The sequence below is a fragment of the Amblyraja radiata genome, chromosome 5, assembly GCF_010909765.2.
Source record: "Amblyraja radiata isolate CabotCenter1 chromosome 5, sAmbRad1.1.pri, whole genome shotgun sequence".
Taxonomy (NCBI): Eukaryota; Metazoa; Chordata; class Chondrichthyes; order Rajiformes; family Rajidae; genus Amblyraja; species Amblyraja radiata.
The window spans coordinates 45443087-45453587 of record NC_045960.1 but is presented as its reverse complement, the minus strand read 5'-3'; the positions used below and the strand labels follow the sequence as shown (position 1 = coordinate 45453587).

At 41.5% G+C, this 10501-nt stretch overlaps 1 long non-coding RNA gene across 1 annotated transcript; it reads left to right on the top strand.

Annotated features, from left to right (window-relative positions):
- Positions 1-3077: 3077 nt before the first annotated feature.
- LOC116972823 lies at positions 3078-10245 on the top strand. Its single transcript, XR_004411898.1, has 3 exons — positions 3078-3166; positions 6933-6938; positions 10235-10245. It is a non-coding gene; the product is annotated as an uncharacterized LOC116972823 (long non-coding RNA).
- The last annotated feature ends 256 nt before the right edge of the window (positions 10246-10501 follow it).

Below are 10501 nucleotides of genomic sequence, written 5' to 3'. Positions count from 1 at the left end.
CCAAACCAAAGGCAACGCAGCTTTAACATTTCCAAACCAAAGGCAACACAGCTTTAGCATTTCCAAACTATATTTTTAAACCACATTAAGGGGACTGACATTAAAACCACTCACAGTTTAGTAGACATGTGTTCAGTGTTATTCACCTCTCAGACTGAGAGACGTTACCCTCTCGCTCCCCCATCTTGCAGAGACTGACTGAGGCACTCAACACTTCCGGGTTTTATAGTCCCTTCGGAAGGGGCATGGCCTTCAGGAGAGAGAATCTCAACAATTTTTAAACACTTGGAACTTTTTAATTTTTAATTGACGGGAAAAATCCTCTTGTCCTGCACAGCGGAGGGGGACTCTGAGTAAGATGGCCAAAAATCACAGCCGTAAGTGGCAGCGTTTTTTCTAAAATCAATATACAGAACAACAGGGTCAAGATCAGACTTTTAGTAATATAGATACTTATATATAAAACTGCTGTATTTAGGGCTTACTAATACCTAAAGCACAGAATGAGCCATGTCATTGTGGTTGAAATGTAATGACAAACCAAGCATTTCACAAATTTGGACGAGTTACTATAGCAAGCGCCTCATGGAATAAACTAATTCATGGAATAATTAATGGCATATGCATAAAACAATGGCCAAAATGTGTGCATCACTCCCGTGGGATTACAAAACTAAAAAAATAACTAAAAGAAAGTTGTCAATGTGAAAAAATTTTTTGGAATGTCACGCCAAAATACTTGCAAATGAACATCTGTTAGAGTTTGACTAATGAGTAGCTCAATACATGAAATTTATTGAGACATTCTTCCACATTGAGCAAGCAAAATCTGTTTTAGAACATAGAACAGTACAGCACAGGAACAGGCCATTTGGCCCACAATGTCCGTGCCAGACATGATGCCAAGATTCAATCTTCTTTCATTCATTTGTTCTATATTCCTTCTATATTTCTAGTCTCCCTGTTCCCTGACACTCAGTCTGAAGAAGTCTCGACCCGAAACATCACCTATTCCTTTTCTGCCTGACCCGCTGAGTTACTCCAACATTTTGTATCTATCTCAAATCTTATCTGCCTGCATATAATCTACAATATATCCATCCATTTCTTATATCTTCCATTTCCTATGTGCCTACACTAAAGTCTATCAAATGCACATTCCAGGCACTCACCAACATCTACATGTACATCACCTTTAAACTTTACCTCTCTCACTTTAAAGCTATGCCCTCTAGTGTTTAATGGCATCATGGAAGAAAGCAGAGGGTGATGGTGGAAGGTTGCTTCTCGGACTGGAAGCCTGTGGCTAGTGGTGTGCCTCAGAGTTTGGTGCTAGGCCCCTTACTGTTTGTCATCTGTATCAATGATTTGGATGAGAACATACACGGCAAGATTAGCAAGTTTGCTTGTGATACAAAAGTGAGTGGTTTTGCAAATAGCGAAGATGGTTGTGAAAAATTGCAGCAGGATCTAGATCGATTGGCCAGGTGGTCTGAGGAATGTTTGATGGCATTTAATACAGAGAAATGTGAGGTGTTGCATTTTGGGAAGTCTAACATGGGCAGGACCTACACTGTGAATGGGAGGGCTCTGGGTGTATTGTAGAGTAGAGGGATCTAGGAATACAGGTGCATGATTCTTTGAAGGTTGAGTCGCAGGTTGATAAGGTGGTCAAAAAGGCTTTTGGCTCATTTACCTCACCAGTCAGACTATTAAGTATAGAAGTTGGGAGGTCATGGTGCAGTTGTATAAGACGTTGGTGAGACCGCATTAAGCGTATTGTGTTCAGTTTGGGGCACCATGTTATAGGAATGATGTTGTCAAGCTGGAAAGGGTACAGAGAAAATTTACGAGAATTTTACCAGGACAAGAGGGGCTGAGATATAGGGAGAGGTTGGGACACTATTCCTTGGAGCGCAGGAGGATGAGGGGTGATCTCATAGAAGTGTATAAAATCATGAGAGAAAATGATCGGGTGGATGCATAGAGTCTCTTGCCCAGAATAGGTGAATCGAGGACCAGAGGTCATAGGTTTAAGATGAAGGGGAAAAGATTTAATAGGAATCTTAGGGGTAACTTTTTCACACAAAGGGTGGTGGGTGTATGGGACAAGCTACCAGAGAAGGAAGTTGAGGCTGGGACTATATCAACGTTTATGAAACAGTTAGACAGGTACATGCATAGGACAGGTTTGGAGGGATATGGACCAAACGCAGGCAGGTGGGGCTTGTGTAGCTGGGACATGTTGGCCGGTGTGGGTATGTTGGACTGAAGGGCAGGTTTCCACACTCTATGACTCTTTGACTCTATGAAAAAAGGTTCTGACTGTTTACCATATCTATGCATCATATAATGTTATATACTTTTATCAGGTCTCTCCTCAACCTCTGACGTTCCACAGAAAACAATCCATTGATCCAGCCTCTCCGTGTTGCTAAAACCACCTAAACCAGGCATCATTCTTCTAAACCTCCTCTGCACCCTTTCCATATTCCACTATCTTTCCTGTATTGTGACAATCTAAAATACATGCAATACTCCAAATGTGGCCTAACCAAAGTCCTTCAACGCTGCATAATGACTTCCTGACTTTCAGGATGTTATTGTCTTGGACCCCAAGATCCTATGTACAGCAATGCTGCTGAGGGTCTTGCTACTATTTGTATATTTTCCCCTTGCATTCAACCTCCCGAAGGGCAACACCTCATATTTGCTCAGATTAAACTACATCAGCCAATTCTGTTCAGTTTAGTTTAGAGATACAGCGCGGAAATAGGCCTTTCGACCACTGAGTCGACACCGACCAGCGATCTCCACCCATTTCTGTAGTTGCTTTATAACCCACTATATACTTTGACGGCCTTCTTTACCGTCCACGACCACAGCAATCTTGGCGTTATCAGCAAACGTACTAACCAACCGTCCATGTCTATATCCAAGTCATTTATATTTGTCACAAACAAGCAGAAGTCCCAGCTAGATCTCTGTGGAACTCCACTGTCACTGACCTCCAGCCTGAATATTGTCCTTCCACCACAACTCTCCGTCTTCTACCAGTACGCCAGTTATGAATTCACATGACCAAGTCGATGTTAATCCCATGCATCTTAATCTTCTTGATCAGCCCAACATGGGGGACTTTCTCAAATATCTTACGAAAATCCACGTAAACAAAATCCACCATCCTCCCTCATCGGTCACATCTTGGATCAAGTTAGTAAGTTGACCTGTCACGTACAAAGCCATGCTGATTGTTCCTCATTAACCCATTCTCTTCCAAATCGGAGTAAATGTTATCCCAATGAATCCTGTCTAATAGCTTCCCTACAATTGATGTGAGACTCACAGACTTATAATTCCCTGGATTCTCTCTACTTCCCTTCTTAAACAAAGGAACACCATTACCTACTCCCCAGTCTCACAGTGCCTCACCTGTGGCTGGAGAAGATGTAAAGAAGTAGAGATATTTGTCGTAGCTCCTACAATCTCCTCATACCTCTCTCAATAACCTGGGATATATTCCAACAGGCCCAGGGGATTTATCTACCTTAATGCTCTTCAAAGATGATGCTTCCAATGTGGAGTATAGCCATATTGTCCACATCCTAAAAGTTTTAAAAAACGGTTTATTAAACAATATGTTCTGTATTTTTCTGATGCAATACTAAAGGTATGCCCAATATTGTAATATTATAGATCTCAACCAATCCTTCATATTAAGCAATCATTTCCAATGTATTTGAGAAAATAGCAACTCTTTCCAGTTCCGCATTAGTTAAGAATCTTGTGTCATATGCTTGCAAAATATATGATTTCATTTAAGCACTTCAAATTATTGAGAAATGTGAGCATTCATATTAAATCCATTGTAATGCTGCCCCAGCAGATTTTTTTTTGCAGACAACTTAAACAAAAATCAGAATTCAACTCCATTTGCAATGAAAGGTCATTGCAGTTAATTGAATGAAAGGACAATTGTAATGTTGGCACCTTAAGAACTATTTCTCTGGACAGACAGACAGGATGGATTCTGTTCAGCTTGATTTAAATTCATCCAGTCTTGTCAGTCTTGCACCTCTATTTCACATGAAGGTGAACAAAAACTTGATTAATAGTTGACACTGTACTGTGTTGTAAAGTTTTGATCCATTTGCTTTCTGCGCAACTGATGCAGCAGCCTTGGCAATGCATCAAACTGGGATTGCATTGCAAAAGTGTCATTTCATCCTTCCATATAATGGCTGATTTTATGAGGCTCCACTGACAATGCCAGGTATGTAGCACAAGATTTAGAGATACAGCGCGGAAACAGGTCCTTCGGCCCATCGAGTCTGCACTGAGTCCGCACCGACCAGCGATCCCCACACATTAACACTATCCAAATACAGTGGAGCCAAGATTGACTGGCAATTAATTCTAAAAGGGTTGACGGTGGATATGCAATGGAAGACATTTAAAGACTGCATGGATGAACTACAAAAATTGTTCATCCCAGTTTGGCAAAAGAATAAATCAGGGAAGGGAGTGCATCCGTGGATAACAAGGGAAATCAGGGATAGTATCAAAGCGAAGGATGATGCGTACAAATTAGCCAGAAAAAGCAGCATACCGGAGGACTGGGAGAAATTCAGAGACCAGCAGAGGAGGACAAAGGGCTTAATTAGGAAAGGAAAAATAGATTATGAAAGAAAACTGGCAGGGAACATAAAAACTGACTGCAAAAGTTTTTATAGATATGAGAAAAGAAAGAGATTAGTTAAAACAAATGTAGGTCCCTTGCAGTCAGAAACGGGTGAGTTGATCATGGGGAACAAGGATATGGCGGACCAATTGAATAACTACTTTGGTTCCGTCTTCACTAAGGAAGACATAAATAATCTGCCGGAAATAGCAGGGGACCGCGGGTCAAAGGAGTTGGAGGAATTGAGTGAAATCCAGGTTAGCCGGGAAGTGGTGTTGGGTAAATTGAATGGATTAAAGGCCGATAAATCCCCAGGGCCAGATAGGCTGCATCCCAGAGTACTTAAGGAAGTAGCTCCAGAAATAGTGGATGCATTAGTAATAATCTTTCAAAACTCTTTAGATTCTGGAGTAGTTCCTGAGGATTGGCGGGTAGCAAACGTAACCCCACTTTTTAAGAAGGGAGGGAGAGAGAAAACGGGGAATTACAGACCAGTTAGTCTAACATCGGTAGTGGGGAAACTGCTAGAGTCAGTTATTAAAGATGGGATAGCAGCACATTTGGAAAGTGGTGAAATCATTGGACAAAGTCAACATTGATTTACAAAAGGTAAATCATGTCTGACGAATCTTATAGAATTTTTCGAGGATGTAACTAGTAGCGTGGATAGGGGAGAACCAGTGGATGTGGTGTATCTGGACTTCCAGAAGGCTTTCGACAAGGTCCCACATAAGAGATTAGTATACAAACTTAAAGCACACGGCATTGGGGGTTCAGTATTGATGTGGATAGAGAACTGGCTGGCAAACAGGAAGCAAAGAGTAGGAGTAAACGGGTCCTTTTCACAATGGCAGGCAGTGACTAGTGGGGTACCGCAAGGCTCAGTGCTGGGACCCCAGCTATTTACAATATATATTAATGATCTGGATGAGGGAATTGAAGGCAATATCTCCAAGTTTGCAGATGACACTAAGCTGGGGGGCAGTGTTAGCTGTGAGGAGGATGCTAGGAGACTGCAAGGTGACTTGGATAGGCTGGGTGAGTGGGCAAATGTTTGGCAGATGCAGTATAATGTGGATAAATGTGAGGTTATCCATTTTGGTGGCAAAAACAGGAAAGCAGACTATTATCTAAATGGTGGCCGACTAGGAAAAGGGGAGATGCAGCGAGACCTGGGTGTCATGGTACACCAGTCATTGAAAGTGGGCATGCAGGTGCAGCAGGCAGTGAAGAAAGCGAATGGTATGTTAGCTTTCATAGCAAAAGGATTTGAGAATAGGAGCAGGGAGGTTCTACTGCAGTTGTACAGGGTCTTGGTGAGACCACACCTGGAGTATTGCGTACAGTTTTGGTCTCCAAATCTGAGGAAGGACATTATTGCCATAGATGGAGTGCAGAGGAGGTTCACCAGACTGATTCCTGGGATGTCAGGACTGTCTTATGAAAAAAGACTGGATAGACTTGGTTTATACTCTCTAGAATTTAGGAGATTGAGAGGGGATCTTATAGAAACTTACAAAATTCTTAAGGGGTTGGACAGGCTAGATGCAGGAAGATTGCTCCCGATGTTGGGGAAGTCCAGGACAAGGGGTCACAGCTTAAGGATAAGGGGAAAATCCTTTAAAACCGAGATGAGAAGAACTTTTTTCACACAGAGAGTGGTGAATCTCTGGAACTCCCTGCCACAGAGGGTAGTCGAGGCCAGTTCATTGGCTATATTTAAGAGGGAGTTAGATGTGGCCCTTGTGGCTAAGGGGATCAGAGGGTATGGAGAGAAGGCAGGTACGGGATACTGAGTTGGATGATCAGCCATGATCATATTGAATGGCGGTGCAGGCTCGAAGGGCCGAATGGCCTACTCCTGCACCTAATTTCTATGTTTCTATGTTTCTATCCTACACACACTAGGGACAATTTACACTTATACCAAGCCAATTTACCTACATACCTGTCCATCTTTGGAGTACAGGAGAACACTTACGGAGAAAATCCACGTGGTCACGGGGAGAACGTACAAACTCCGTACAGACAGCATCCGTTGTCGGGATCGAACCCGGGTCTCTGGCGCTGCAAGCGCTGTAACTCTACCGCTGCACCACCGTGTCACCTTCATTCATTCATTCAGTCTCATTCATTCCGCTTCGAGTTTTGCAGAGAATGGTTCTTTTGTTGCCCAACAGAAACAAGTTTGCTGGCAAAGAGAAACTTAATTTCAGTCAGTTAATTATTCCATTGAGATCCCATACTGAAGTTTGACGTAGCAAATCACTACCCACTGCAACCTCACTCGTGAGAAATGTATGCACGTTTTTCAATGGGCCTGACTTTCTAACAGGCTGCTCTTTAAAGCAAGGTTTATGTTGTTTATTCTGATCGTGAAAGATAGGTTTCTGACATTATGCATTTATCTAATGATTCACTAAACATCTTGCCCAGTTTATTTTAATATTAAATAGACTGGAACAGTCACAATGGAGCAAAAAGGGAATTGAGGGGTATGGATGATTAGTTTAGTTTGGCATCATGTTCGGTATGGACATTGTGAGCCAATAAGGCATGTTCATGTGCTGTACTGCTCTATGTTCTATGACTTTTGCTGTTTATGGGAGAGACGTGGTGCATTAACTGCAGAGAAGAGTTACAAAGGTATGACATCCTTGATCATTCTTGAAACTGCCTGTAACTTGCCTGCCTTTTGGAATATAACATAGCAAAGTCTGGAGTCAGGCATTTTGGTAGTAAGAATAAAGACATATAAAGAAAATAGCGAGATAAATTAAAAGCAGAGGTGCAAAGGGTTGAATAGTTATGGTACCAGGGGTGATGGGGAGAAGGCAGGAGAATGGGGTTGAAAGATAGATCAGCCATGATCGAATAGTAGATTACACTCGATGGGTCAAATGGCCTAATTCTGCTCCTATAACATGAACTTTAGATCTAACTGTCTGTTCAACATTGCATGTGATCTCCTGTGATCAGAACCCCCCATTCCATGACCATTTCAACAAGTAGCCTTTTCAGAGTAGGAAAGTTAAAAGGTACAAAAACAATCAATATTTGGGATACTCCAAAACCATACTCTATATCCTTACATGAAGATAGGCACAAAAAGCTGAAGTAACTCAGCGGGACAGGCAGCATCTCTGGAGAGAAGGAATAGAAACATAGAAACATAGAAAATAGGCGCAGGAGTAGGCCATTCGGCCCTTCGAGCCTGCACCACCATTCAATATGATCATGGCTGATCATCCAACTCAGCATCCTGTACCTGCCTTCTCTCCATACCCCCTGATCCCTTTAGCCACAAGGGCCACATCTAACTCCCTCTTAAATATAGCCAATGAAATGGCCTCAACTACCATCTGTGGCAGAGAATTCCAGAGATTCACCACTCTCTGTAGTGAATGGGTGACGTTTGGGATCGAGACCCTTCTTCAGACTCGTGACCTTACATGACCTGCCCAGATAATATACAGCCATTTCAATCCACGGGATTCCATGCACACAGACTCATGGAACCAAAGGCAATTATGTCGCAGACAGAAGCCCATTTTAGCCCATGGTGTCCATACCAGTCCAAAAGGATGCTATATAGCTCTGATGTTCTGTTAGATGAACTATCAAGAAGGGAAGACATCTGCGTATCACAATTCATGATATAAAGAGAGCTACTTCTCAGATCTTGATCTGTGGCTGATCTGTAGATTATTGGTTGTAAATGCTTTTCCAGGTGTTTTTAAAAAAAATGCAGTTTTTGCTTTCACTCACTTTCTAAAATGTTCTCCTGACCTTATTATTCATGTCAACATACATATATGGAGCAATGGTCGACCACTCAGCCCCACAAGGATACTGCACCATTGAATAAGATCGTGGTTGATCTGACTGTAAATTCAACTCAGCATTCTATAAACCCTCGCTGGAATACTTACAATAGATAACATCCTTTCTTTAATAAAGAAGCCTATATTGGAAGTTGGTGAAGTTGAGGAAATTAATAGAAAGAGTTGGAGAGTGGTCCAAGGGTACATTTGCAACAACGAGTGTTCAATGTAGGCATAGCTGGGGCCCATGTGAATACCAATGGCTGCTCATTTGATTTGAAGAAAGTAAGATGATTTTTTTAACAAAGTTGCTGAGGTGAAATCATATTCCACCGGGTGGAGCAGAGTGTTAATTGAGAGGAATTGATTGGGTCTCTGTTAAAGGAGGAAACAGAGTGCTGCAGCTTTCTGATGGGAAATGGAAAGTAAAGATGAAGCGGTGGGGACCAAGGAATTTGAATTGGTTAAAGAGGTGGAGAGTGAGGAGAGTATCCAAGATGTAAATAGACAATGATAGGAATCCACCATTATGGAACTCATGTATCCCTCTAAAATTCCCAATTTTGTTTCCTTATTGTTTCTTAATTGTTCAGTTGCTAGTTTGTTCTATCACTCGCAGGGATTTTCTCAGGTTCATGTAGTGCACTCACATTCTATCCTGTTGATTCATTTCTGTCATACGACAAAGCTCCCTTGTTTTATTTCAGGTCAGATTAGTTTCTCAAATCAATCTTTCTCGTATCCTTGAATCTGCAATTTAAAGCACAAGTCTGAACTTAGACTTTCTTTCTTCTGGAATGATTGCATGAAACACATGATTCTCAGTGAGTTTCTGCAATGCTATTCGACATTGATGCTATGGTTTGTCAGATCCTTGCCTTTTCCTGTTAAATTTATACCTGGCAACAAAAATAAATTCTGCTAAATTCCTCTGCAAAATTACTTGAACAAGTGGAATAGGTGGAAAAACCCTATCACAAGAAGAGTTTTCCAGCATCTGCAGTTCTTTATATCTTTCAAGAAATTTGAACCAGGACTCATTCCACCCTCTGCTCCAAATTCAATAGTTTAATTATTTTAGCTTAGAGATACAGTGCATAAACAGATCTTTCGGCCCACCGAGTCCCCACACACTAACACTATCCTACACACATTAGGAACAATTTTACAATTTTACCAAGCTAATTAACATCCAAATCTTTGGAGTTTGGGAAGAAACCGGAGCTCCTAGGGAAAACCCACACAGGTCACAGGGAGAACGTAAAACTCTGTACACACAGCACCCATGATCAGGATCGAACCCGGGTCTCTGGCGCTGTAACGCAGCAATGCTTCAGTTGAGCCATCATGCCACCAACACAGTATAATTCTGCCAACTCACATATCCATCAGCTTCCTGCAATATTTTTAACATGGATTTGTAAACATGTGATGGTGTGCATCTAGGTTTTGATTAACTTTCAAATAGCAACACGAGCTACATGATATTTACCAATACAAAGTAATATTTGCCTTAAGCAAGTATGCTACTCATTCTGCCACATTATACTAATTCCTCTTTAATCACTGGTGTAGCTGAGAAATGTTACAAAGAAAAGTTGACTTTTAGTTAAGAGTAGGAAACCATTTTGCAGACACACCGAAAAAATCATTAGATAAGTGGAGATAAAAAGAAAAATCTCAGATGATCTCACTCACCATAACAACACTTTTAAAATTTAGAATATAGAATATAGATCAGTACAGCCTCCACGAATAGATCTTTCAGCACACAATGTGCATACCGAACATGATGCTAAATTGAACTAATCTCCTAAATTAATCGGTTCTAGGAGCAGAATTAGGCCTTTCAGCCCATCAAGTCTACTCTGCCATTCAATCATGGCTGATCTATCTTTCCCTCCCAACCCCAATATGAACATTACAGTATAATCTCCTCTGCCAGGACGTGATCCATACCCCTCCATTCCCTGCATATCCATGTGGCCTATCTAAT